This window comes from Eulemur rufifrons, chromosome 28 (assembly GCF_041146395.1).
Source record: "Eulemur rufifrons isolate Redbay chromosome 28, OSU_ERuf_1, whole genome shotgun sequence".
NCBI classification, from domain to species: domain Eukaryota; kingdom Metazoa; phylum Chordata; class Mammalia; order Primates; family Lemuridae; genus Eulemur; species Eulemur rufifrons.
In genome coordinates this window covers 65,487,531-65,498,740 of record NC_091010.1, presented here as the reverse complement: position 1 = coordinate 65,498,740, position 11,210 = coordinate 65,487,531, and the positions used below count along the sequence as shown (strand labels likewise).

The 11,210-nt window shown below is 44.3% G+C and overlaps 1 long non-coding RNA gene across 1 annotated transcript; it reads left to right on the top strand.

Moving 5' to 3' along the window:
* The first annotated feature begins 1,408 nt into the window (after positions 1-1,408).
* Positions 1,409-4,749, top strand: LOC138376226 (uncharacterized). The gene is made up of 4 exons (XR_011231647.1): positions 1,409-1,536; positions 1,667-1,884; positions 2,348-2,563; positions 4,057-4,749. It is a non-coding gene; the product is annotated as an uncharacterized lncRNA (long non-coding RNA).
* The last annotated feature ends 6,461 nt before the right edge of the window (positions 4,750-11,210 follow it).

The following is an 11,210-nucleotide window of genomic DNA, read 5'->3' as shown; positions in this document are numbered from 1 at the left end:
CTGTAGCTTTCATCAATTTTCAAAGGGCATTCATGACCCAAGAAAGGTTAAAAACCACTGGTTCAGACTATATTTTATATTTTCAAGCAACAACAACAATTTGTATTTTTAGAATATTTAAATTAGCTGATTACTTTACCATCCATTATCTCATTTTATCCTTATCAGCATTGTCTAGTAGGTGTTATCTCCAAATGACTGAAGAGAAAGCCAAGGAGCAGCAAAGTTACAGACTTGCTTTCTAGGAATTAGAGCACAGGCCCTGCAAGTTCTAACCCAGTGACCCTTCCCTCGAGTTTTCCATCTGTATAGCTGGCCCCAAAAGACACATAGCTAACAGATGTTTTTATAAAAGAGCTGTGGATTAAAACTACATATTAGTGCCCTCTCTAATTTTAAGACTGGGTTTTTTAAGAAGCTGTCCATGCAAATAGAATTTACCAGAATATCACAGTTTATATGCCTTACTGCAGTTTTGAAATAAGAATCACCCCAATAGTGGAGACAATGAGAAATAGCATAAATACCCAAGTTCAAACCAAATTTAATTGGCGATAAACTTGAAAAAATAATCTGAACATTCTGAGTTTCTCACCCAAACTCTTACAACGGATGATTAGCTTCAGCCCTAGAACACTTTTTGTAGGAGGCTGTCGTGGGTTCTCTGGGAGTGTTGGGGTCAGCACATAGGGTGCAGGGTGGTAAAGGGGTAAGAAGCCAGCAGGTTAACCGGCCCCCATGCAGAGGGCCGGGTAAAGAAGATGCTGCCAAGGTTGAAGCCCACTCAGTAAATGTTCATCTGTTTAGCCCTGCGTCCCCATGATGCTGGGAAGAACACCACTTAACACAAGTCTGCACGCTCTAGCAAGATGCTGGCACCCTGCCTCGAGAACTGGTTGAGTTGTACAAATACCTTGCAGAACCATATCCTTCCTCTTTTACATTCTTGTGAAAATGCGAACAGTTTATAACTCTGGTAGTAAAAACAAACAGCAGAGAAAACTTAAATACCTTTAAAATACCCAGTTCATTGCCTTAAATCCTATTCATGATGAAAACATTTTTTACAAACAAATCATAGGCAAAATAACCACTATCCTCTATTCTTAGAGGTTGTCATTAGAAGATTTGCGTATCAGTCGGTCCCAGGCAGCAATCGACAGCATGCTTTCATGGAAACATTGAGATTCTTTACAAAGGTGTTGGGCAAGTTTGAAGAAAACCAACAGGGATGGTGAAACAGCCCTGAGCGGGCAATAACAGGAGCCGTCACCAAACCCTGCAGAGAGAGCAGTTGGTGTCAGCAGGGAGCAAGCCAGAGTAAACATCCTGACTCCTTTCTCCTCCCTCCAGTTTCTGCCAGGGCCTCTGGTTGGCCAAACCAAACTGGTGACCACAGGGCTCAGCAGCCCCTGAACCAGTCCTGGCAGGTGAGGCTGCCCCGAGGGGCACAGAGCAGGAGGGGCATGGATCTGGAGGGACAAATGGAGGCTCTCCAGCCAACAGAAACCACAGAAGAGCAAATGTAAAAAAGAGGTATTCCCAGGGCTTAACGTGGAGGACACAACTACTGCCATTTTGAATCCCTTCACCTAAGCAAAGAATATTTTACCCAAAGATGACGATGTATTTTGAGAACATGAGAATCTTCTTTTTTCTACAACAGGATGGTCCTATGCTGTAAAATGCATTATGCTAATTCCATCTATTGATGAAACTCAGAAAAGACAGCTGTCAGAGGTGGGACAGAAACATTCCAGACAGATAACGGAGAGTCATCAAGAAATGGCTTCCTAAAGCAATAGGAAAAAAGTTTAAGTCCACAAGCAGCTAGGTTATCTATCCAGCAGTGTCTCTTTGGAATGAAATGATTTCTCACAAAAGGTTAAGATTTTTTGCAGCCGAGACTGAATTTAATGCCAGTCATTCTTGTATGTTATACAATTAAACTATATTTCCATAGCTGGGGGATATAATAGATTTTCCTTTTATTATACTTTGTATCACAATATAGTTTTGAGTCTGTCTGTGTTATTTCCCACTGAAATCAGGATTAGAGACAAGGAATCTTGCTTGTATTATTAACTAAGAAAGAACTGTGTTAAGAAACCAGCCATAACTCAAAGACAAATATATTTTAATAAAGCAGAGACATTCATGAATGAGATATAGCTTTGTGTTTATCATAATATTCCTGAAAGTTTCTCTGACCCTAAGGGAAAACCTCCCACCAGCAAAATGTTAGCAGTTTAATCACCAGGTGGCTGTGCACAAAAGATATCTGATATCGTAGTGGCCCACAGTCATTGTAACTGAAGCATGACGTTTTCCTTGTGTTGCTATGCAGGCAGAGAACGACTGTTGCTATTAGAAAAAAGAAAATGGATCTTCAAGAGGAAGGCATACAAGAGCTAAGAAAATAGAACTTGTTTTTTTGCATTAGCTTTCTATCTAAAAGCCACTCTAACTGTATAAAAACTGCCTGTGCAGATCCTGTGTTGTGGCATGGGTCAACAAGAGAGAGAAGCTTTCTTTGTTGATGATTTTCAACAGGAAAAAAAATGTAAGATGTCCATTTGAAAATGCTTTCCTTAGAGCCCAGAACTGAATCTAATATCAATGCAATCAACCTATTATTATTACTTTCTCAAATGCATGTTAAAAAATTATTTTAGACTGGGCGCAGTAGTTCCCATCTGTAATTCTAGCACTCTGGGAGGCCAAGGCAGGAGGATGACCACCCAGGTACTCAGGAGGCTGAGGCTGGAGGATCCCTGGAGCCCAGGAGTCTGAGGTTGCAGTGAGCTACGACGACAGCACTGCACTCTACCCTGGGTGACAGAGCAAGACTCTGTCTCAAAAAAAAAAAAAAAAAAAAAAAAATCATTTTGTCCTATAAAGCACAAAGCTCTGTATGACTGCAGTGAAATCCTCACCTCGTTTGAGTGCTTACCTGTGCAATTCAAGAGCAAGCGAAATGGTAGACAACTGAAGTAACATACACAAAAATAATAAAGGCAACAGAATTAATTTAACTTAGTTTCTCATTGGAGTTTTTCATCTGATTTTTAGAAAGATAGAATGAGAACATTTTTATATGGAGCTTCTCAAGGTCCTAGGAGTTAAGTATTAATATTTACAGCCTCCATAAACTTAAAAGGAAACGAAGTCCGTGATTATGGCAGAAACTGTCAGAAACTCTTCCCAACGTCCATTCTCCTTTCCCTCCACAGTAATAGAACATCAGTTTCTAACAAAATTGTTGCCCAGCTAAATACCTTTGCTGTATTTCCAGTCCTCTTTTGCAGCTAGGTGTGGCCATAGCTGTGACTAAGTTCTGGCCCATAATGTATTTATGATATATATGTATATGTGTGTGTGTGTGTGTGTGTGTGTGTGTGTGTATATATATATATATAAATGTGAAAGTGTTATTGGAGGGATTTTAAGGAATTTTTCCTTAAAAGGGAGGAAATAGGCCATTCCACCCACCCTGTCTTCCTCCCTGGAGTATGGGTGTGATGGCTGGAGCTCCTGTGGCTATCCTGAACCACGAGGTGATTTTGAATATGGTAGAGCAGAAGGCCAGGAGCCTGGAGCTATCACAGTGAAGGCCATGCCTGGTCTGCCTTCCCCAGACATTTGTACATGAGAAAGATGTTATTGAATCCACTGTTATTTGGGGATTTTCTTTTTCAAATAGCCTGGGAGAATAACATGACACTTCCCTGCTGTGGAGGAACTGCTCCTTTTCCTCATCCTGCAGCTTTGCAGTTTTGTTATTTAACTCCACTTTTCCTTTGTGGGAAGAAACCCCATTGAGCCCCTGAAAGAATGAGGGGGTGAAAGATCATCGCAGAAAGCGTTTCATCATCAGAAGCTGTCAAAGATAACTTTCCCAAGTCTCTAAAAATATGACAATAAATAAAGGATCTGCTTCAAAGAAAACTGTATTCGTAAACATGACAGAAAAAAGGGGGCATCTAACCAGTGTATTTTTTATATGCTGTTTCCAAAGCCGAAAATAACTTCTAACTCAAATTGAACGTTCCACAGGCAAATTCTGGCTGAAAAGGTTGTGGTGTTGCCCAGTGCTCACAAGTCCTTGTGGTCCCGCCAGGCTCTTCGGTAGCATTCACAAAGAAGATGACATGGAGTAAAGGACTGGACATGTGCTTGGTGTGTCCCTCCCTCACCTCAGGACCTTGGTCCAAAGTCCCTTTCTCCATAGAGCCCTCCCACGCCTAGTACGTAAAATGTCAACTCACTCATCCTCTCAGCAGCACCCCTGGGCTTCCATCCCTCCCCTGCTTTAACTTTTTGTTAGCACCTACCGCTGACACTCTCTCTATATATTTTGATGTACCTTCTTAGTTGCCTGTCCCCTGCGCCAGAGTGTAAGCTCCAGGAGGGCAGGGACTTTTCTCTATTTGTTGTCTTCATATCCAGAAGAGTGCCTGGCCCATGGCATTTGCTCAATAAATATATGCTAAAAGAAGGACTGTTAACACAAACCTGCCCACACCCTCTGACTTTACTGTACCCAGACTGTGACCACTGTGGCACTGAAGACATCTACTTGCACATAGCTCAGAGCCAAGAGGCCACGGTGCTGCCTGGCCTCAGGGCTGGCTTCATGGGCTGCACATTCAGGAGTCCCCACTCTTGGGGTTTGATGCTCAAGGGCAGCTGCCCTGCTTGCTGATTGATTGATTGATTGATTGAGCCAGGGTCTCACTATGTTGCCCAGACTGGAGTGCAGTGGCTACTCACAGGCACGGTCACAGTGCACTGCAGCCTCAAACCCCTGGGCTCAAGCGATCCTCCTGCCTCCCCGTCCTGAGTATCTGGGACTACAGGCACTCACCACCATGCACGCCTGTTGAATTTCTTAATCATTTCATCTTGGTGAAGATAAAATTGAAGTCTGATGGGTAGATGGAGCACACTTCAGAAAATCTGCCCCTGGGTTCCCTGTGGTCTCGTCCCCATGGCCTTCCCACGGTAGTGGAGGGTCATCCAGGTGAGTCGTGCACGCCCTGTGCACCAAGTCACCAAGCAAGACCCCAGGCAACAATGAGGTTTTGCGTCCATCCCACAAATATCTCCATGCCTGAGAGAACATGACAATAAATAGCAAATAAAAAACACCATCACTGGTGGAGAGAGAGATCTCAAAAGAAGAAAGGAAAACGATTTTTTTCCCGTTTTTGAACAAGGAGCCCCACCTTTTCATGTCACACTGGGCCCTGCAAATTATGGAGCTGGCCTTGCCTGGCACAGAAATTAAAAAGACCAAGGATGAGACTCTATGCCAGGACCTGTGTCCACCCTTACCGAGCCTCACTGCAGAAGCAAGTTGGGCCTCCTGGGTGTCCTTGTGGTGCTGCCCTCCCCACCCCCACCGAGATTCCCCCAAATGAAGCTGAGCACAGGAAATGCCAAGCCCCAGACTCCTTTCCTGGTCCCAGCCAGAAAGTCAATGGCACCCGCACCTCAGGGGCACATAGATGCTCTTTTGAGCCAGGCTGTGTCTAGCCGAGGATCCTCAGAGGCAGTGGTGTGTTGGTAAATGTTTAACGACCAGCTCTCTAGGGATGGCAGGCCTGATCTTTAGCATTTGCTCATTGCCCTGTTGTACGTATTCCCACGAGGGCCGATGTTTGAGCTACCAATATTTGATAACCAGTTAGCAAAATTTTTGAAAATGTAACAGTTGACTCTCACAAGCTAATGCAAGCAGGCTGCTACCCACTACTGTTTGGAGGGAAGAGACTGAAATCACTCATTGTGATTTCAAATGTAATCTGGGACAATGTGAACAGGTGATTTACAGAAAAATACCTGAAGAGCCGGCAGGTATGTAAAGCGATGCGATAATCACTACACTATGGAACCACAAGAACCAGCAAATGTGAAAAGATGCATAAACTTGCCAGTGACTAGGACAATGCACACGAAAACAAGGAGATATGCCACTTTTTAAAAATCAGATTGATTTAAAAAATGCTAAATCTCAAGTTTTGGTGAGATGCGTGACCGTTGGGAATATAAAACTGCGCAGGCACTTTGGACAGCGTTTGAGAGCATCCCACAAAATGTACAATGTGCGTAAGCCCGGCAGGTCCTCTGCTTGGCGTCCAGCTCAGGGAAATGCCTGCGCACGAACGAGGACGAGGACGCTCACCGCAGTGTTAGCATCATAATGCGCTCCCGTGCCTACCCGGCTTCAACAATGACACACTCATAGCCAATCTTGCTCCGGAGTTATCCCCCTCTGCTTCCCCACTTTCCATATTATTTTGAAGTAATCCCAGACATCATATCATTTCATTCATAAATATTTCTGTATCTCCGAAAGTAAAAAACAAACAAACAGCCTAGGCTAGGATTTTGCTGGATACGGGAGAGAGAAATTCCAGCAGAGTCATCAGGGACGGGCAGATAGAGAAGCCAAAGTACCTTTATGGGGGCTATGGGGCCTGGTTAGTTGAAGAGTAACATTTCCACTGCATTCCCTGAGGAGAGTGTCCCTGCTCCCTCCCAGACACAGCAGGCTGTAGGGACGGCCTTCTGTTGCTTGGCAGATTTTGAGGTCAAATAGAATCTGTACTAGGTAATCAGCTTAGTGGATAATAAACTAAGAACTTGCATCTGCAGAGTACTCACAGCCTCCCGATGTAGGGGCTTCACTCGTATCTCCATCATGTTACCCTTGAATATTGTACTTTATAGTCATTATTTGAGAATATGTGCTTGATTGGTTATGACCAGTACATAAAAAATACCAAATATATAAATAAGCACATGAGTAGTCTCTAAAATGATAGTCACCTTGACTGGCAAAGTCACTCCAGGTCTAAAATTTGGTTGTGATGTAATATTTCATATAGAAAAAAAGTGGTGCTAATAGCAATGACTTTACAGGTTATCAACATTAATCAAAATAATTCCTCTTTCCAAATTGCTGCTTTGGTCTGTGCTTTGTGAAAGGAACTTTAGAATTTCATTTTCATCTGAAAATCAATCAACTAGAGAGGTTAAAAAGTGGAAAAGGAAAAACATGAGGCACTTTTACATTTTAAGAGATACTATATCAAAACCTTAGTAAACTGCTTTATATCTAGTTTCCGATTAAGTGCTAGGAAACTTCCAGTATATAACACAGAAATTATCCCCACGTGGAATACAGTTTCATAATTCCAACACACTATGCATAATTCCCCAAAATTGTTTCCTTACTTTCCCTTGGTAAAAATCATTACTGACTCATTAAATTGTAAGCAGCAAGCAGCTGGGAGGGTGGGGAGAAGAAAGGTAGAAAGTGCAAAAGAGCTGTGATTTGTTGGAAAAAAAATTTCTGAATTCTGATGAAGCCACCCCGAAAGCACAAGGACGTGGCTCAGTTTTCAGTGATAGTGTTAGCACCTCGTCCTGAGGCTTGTGCTACTATCAGACCGAACCTTCCACGGGAGCAATGGCTAAACTGAAATACCACTGGAAGGGAGCATTGCTAGGTAAGGAATGTCAGCTGCTCCAAAAGCAGAGCGGTGGCCTCCACATCCACGGAGCAGGAGCCATTATCCTCAACGGACCTCTCCTAATTACGCCTCTACCCCTGAAGCAACATGACAGCTTTCCTCCCCATACTCTGCAATTCCTGTCCCACTTTTTTTTTTTTTAAATGGGGTCTCACTGTCACCCAGGCTGGAGTGCAATGGAATGATCATAGTTCACTGTAACCTTGAACTCCTGGACTCAAGCAATTGTCCCGCCTTGGCCTCCCAAAGCTCTGGGATTACAGGCGTGAGCTACTCTGCCTGGCTCTGTCCCACTTTTATAAGCCCCCAAATATTCTCTTTATTGATTAATTTGTTTACTCACAAGGACAGTTAGGCTGGACATGGTGGCTCATGCCTAGGATTAGGATTAATCCTAGCACTTCGGGAGGCTGAGATGGGAGGATCACTTGAGGTCAGGAGGAAAAAGGGACCTGAGGGCATTCAGATAGTGCCAGCGTATCTGTATCAAAAGTGACTACACCCAATGTGTCTCTGACAAATGGTTATGTGGCTGGCTTAGGGGTGAAGGGTGGAGAATGAGAACGTGGAGCTCCCTTTCCTGACAAGGGCTCAGCTCTGTCCTCCAACATTGGGGCCAGTGCCCTGGCATAGTGATAATGGGGCCAAGAGGCTGAGGCTGGGCAGGGCAGAGGAATGGAAGATGATGCACTAGGGAGGTGGTGATGCATCTTTGAAGATTTGCAGTCACCAGCCCCAAATCAGCAGAGTTTATAGGTGCAATGAATGACCAAGGCCAGGAAGAACTTCATCCAGCAGCTTTGAGTTCAGCATCCTTTTATCAAATGGGTTATTTGGCTGTTTAAACACTTGAATGTAGCTCAGTCAATGGACAGAGTCAAGAAAGTGATCAGATCAGGATCTGGGCCAGGCATGGTGGCTCACACCTGTAATCCTAGCACTCTGGGAGGCTGAGGCAGGAGGATCGTTTGAGCTCAGGAGTTCAAGACCAGCCTGAGCAAAAGTGAGACTTCGTCTCTACTAAAAAAAAAAAAAAAAAAAAAAAAAATAGAGAGAAATTAGCTGGACAACTAAAAATATATAGAAAAAAATTAGCCAGGCACGGTGGTACATGCCTGTAGTCCCAGCTACTTGGGAGGCTGAGGCAGGCAGGAGGATCACTTGAACCCAGGAGTTTGAGGTCGCTGTGAGCTAGGCTGATGCCATGGTACTCTAGCCCGGGCAACAGAGTGAGACTCTGTCTTAAAAAAAAAAAAAAAAAAAAAGATCAGGATGTGAAGATGATGAGAACAACCAAATCGCACCTCTGATGTCACGGAGTGGTTAAATCTGCACATAACCCAAATCCCCGCCTAACACTCGGCCTCTCTCAGTGAGAGGCACCAGCGCCATCACAGGGTTTTGGCGCTTACAGGCCATTTCCAGCACCATGGCAACCCAACTGCACAGCACACACCAGCATCTGGAGATTCCAAACCCCGAGCCTAGGGCCTAGGGAAAAAGAAATCACTGCGGCATCTACGTGACATAAAGGCTTGATAAGTTATCAACTTGATGACAATTTTCTTTCATATAATCTATAAAAGAAAACAAAAGGCCACTAACTGTGCCTCTGATCTTCATTTTGACCAATAGGAGAATGATAAGTGGCCAGGACAAAATAGCAACATTTCGAGAGAGGGCCATCACAGAGTGGCCAAAGACACAAAATCTGGACAACTCAGTCATTTGTCTCGGACCCTTAAGAAAGCAGCTTTCAAAAAGTGTAGTGAAAGGGTACATGGGTCTCAAGGGTCCGGAACATTCTTACAGAGACTTCCGATGAAGAACAACAGAGGCCAACAGCAACGTAGCCAAGGGGTGAGATGCCTCCTGCAGCAGGAGGGGTCTGGGGAGGGTCGGTGGGGTCATGACAAGGCCCTGGGAGCCTAGGCCTCTTCAGTCCTGGGGCCCAGAAAATGTTACACTTCCCAGGTCATCTCTCCTCCTCGGGCCTGGGGGTTCCCAGCCTTTCCCCAGAGGCCACTGCTGCTGCCTTCATTTCTTTACCTTCACTTGGTGGCCTTAACCTTGTGCTTCCTGTGTCCTTCCAGGCTGCGACTCTTCGAGGCTGTAGCTCCTGCTATTGTCACTATTGCTGGTCCCAGGGGTTACAGAGGGTTTTGCCAAGACAATTGTATATGTTAACAGCCCCTTTATAAGGCAGCAGGCAGGGCAGTCTGTCATGCCAAGAGAGAGAATCACGGCGTAGACGTGCACAGAGAAGCAGACCCAAGGCAGTGTCATTATCACTATGGTCAGGTTTGCCAATAGTTTTATGATGGCAAAGGTCATCCCCATTGAGTTGGCACATTAATGACTCCCTTCCTGTCCATATATGAGGCTCAGGCACTCTTGAAAAAGCCCAGCAGATTCCCTCTGGTCTGCCCAGGGGAGGGTGACACCGTCCACCCCCACCTGTGGACTTCATCTAGTCCTTTGAGTTCGCACCTAGGTTGTCTCTCTTACTACGCTGTTGAAGCCAATGACACATTGGACAATTTATCTGGCTTTCTGCTGTGACGTTTCTCTAGTACCCCACTTTTCAGATTGTATTCTAGGACTCAAATGAGCAGCCATCCCACCCTGGCTTCTAGGGACCACCCCCTCCCTCAAGGCCCAAAGCCCAGATACCTGCTCCTGTAGGAGGAGAAAATCAGACAAAAGTAATCCTCGTTTCTGAACAGAATATTTGGAAAATATAGAAAGGAATAAAGAAAATAAAAATTACCCACATGCCCCAAACTAAGAGATATAACCACAAAGTTTTAGGAAAATTCCAGAAATATATTATTTGAATATATCATTATTGGACTTGGTTTGTGTATATATGTATTTCTATATATAGTCTGGTTTTTTTTTAAACTCATGTTTAAGGCCAGACATAGTGGCTCACACCTGTAATCCTAGCACTCTGGGAGGCCGAGGTGGGAGGATCACTTGAGGCCAGGAGTTCGAGACCAGCTTGAACAAGAGAAAGAGCCCATCTCTGTAAAAAACAGAAAAATTAGCTGGGCATTGTGGCACACGCCTGTAGTCTGAGCTACTCAGGAGGCTGAGGCAGGAGGATCTCTTGAGCCCTGGAGGTTGAGGTTACAGTGAGCTATGATGATGCCACTGCACTCCAGCCTGGGCAACAGTGCAAGATCCTATCTCAAAAACAAACAAAAACGGCTCACATTTATGATTTCCCTATGTAATCATGTGTGTGTACACGTGTACATAAATACATACACACACACAAACCGAGTCCCTAACTACTATAGACAACACTACAGTGAACATCTTTGTACTGAGCTCTTTCCCTAGATCTCTATTTTAAGCATACCTTATCCAGATACAAACATTGTATTTACGAATTTGTTTTGCAGATGCTCCCATTTCTCGCCGCCTGGACATTCTGATGGGCAGCAGGATGTTACAGAAATCAACATGGAATGTGGAATCAGAATTCCTGAGGTGGTTTGGCAGCATCACTGCCTACTTCCTGCAACTTGGGCCAATGACTTAATCTCTCTGAGCTTTCGTTTCCTCATTCATAAAACTTAAATTAAGGTAATGATAGCATCTGCCGAGTCTCCTACAGCTCATGGGGTTATAGCGAGAAGCAAATGAGATCACAGGTGTGAG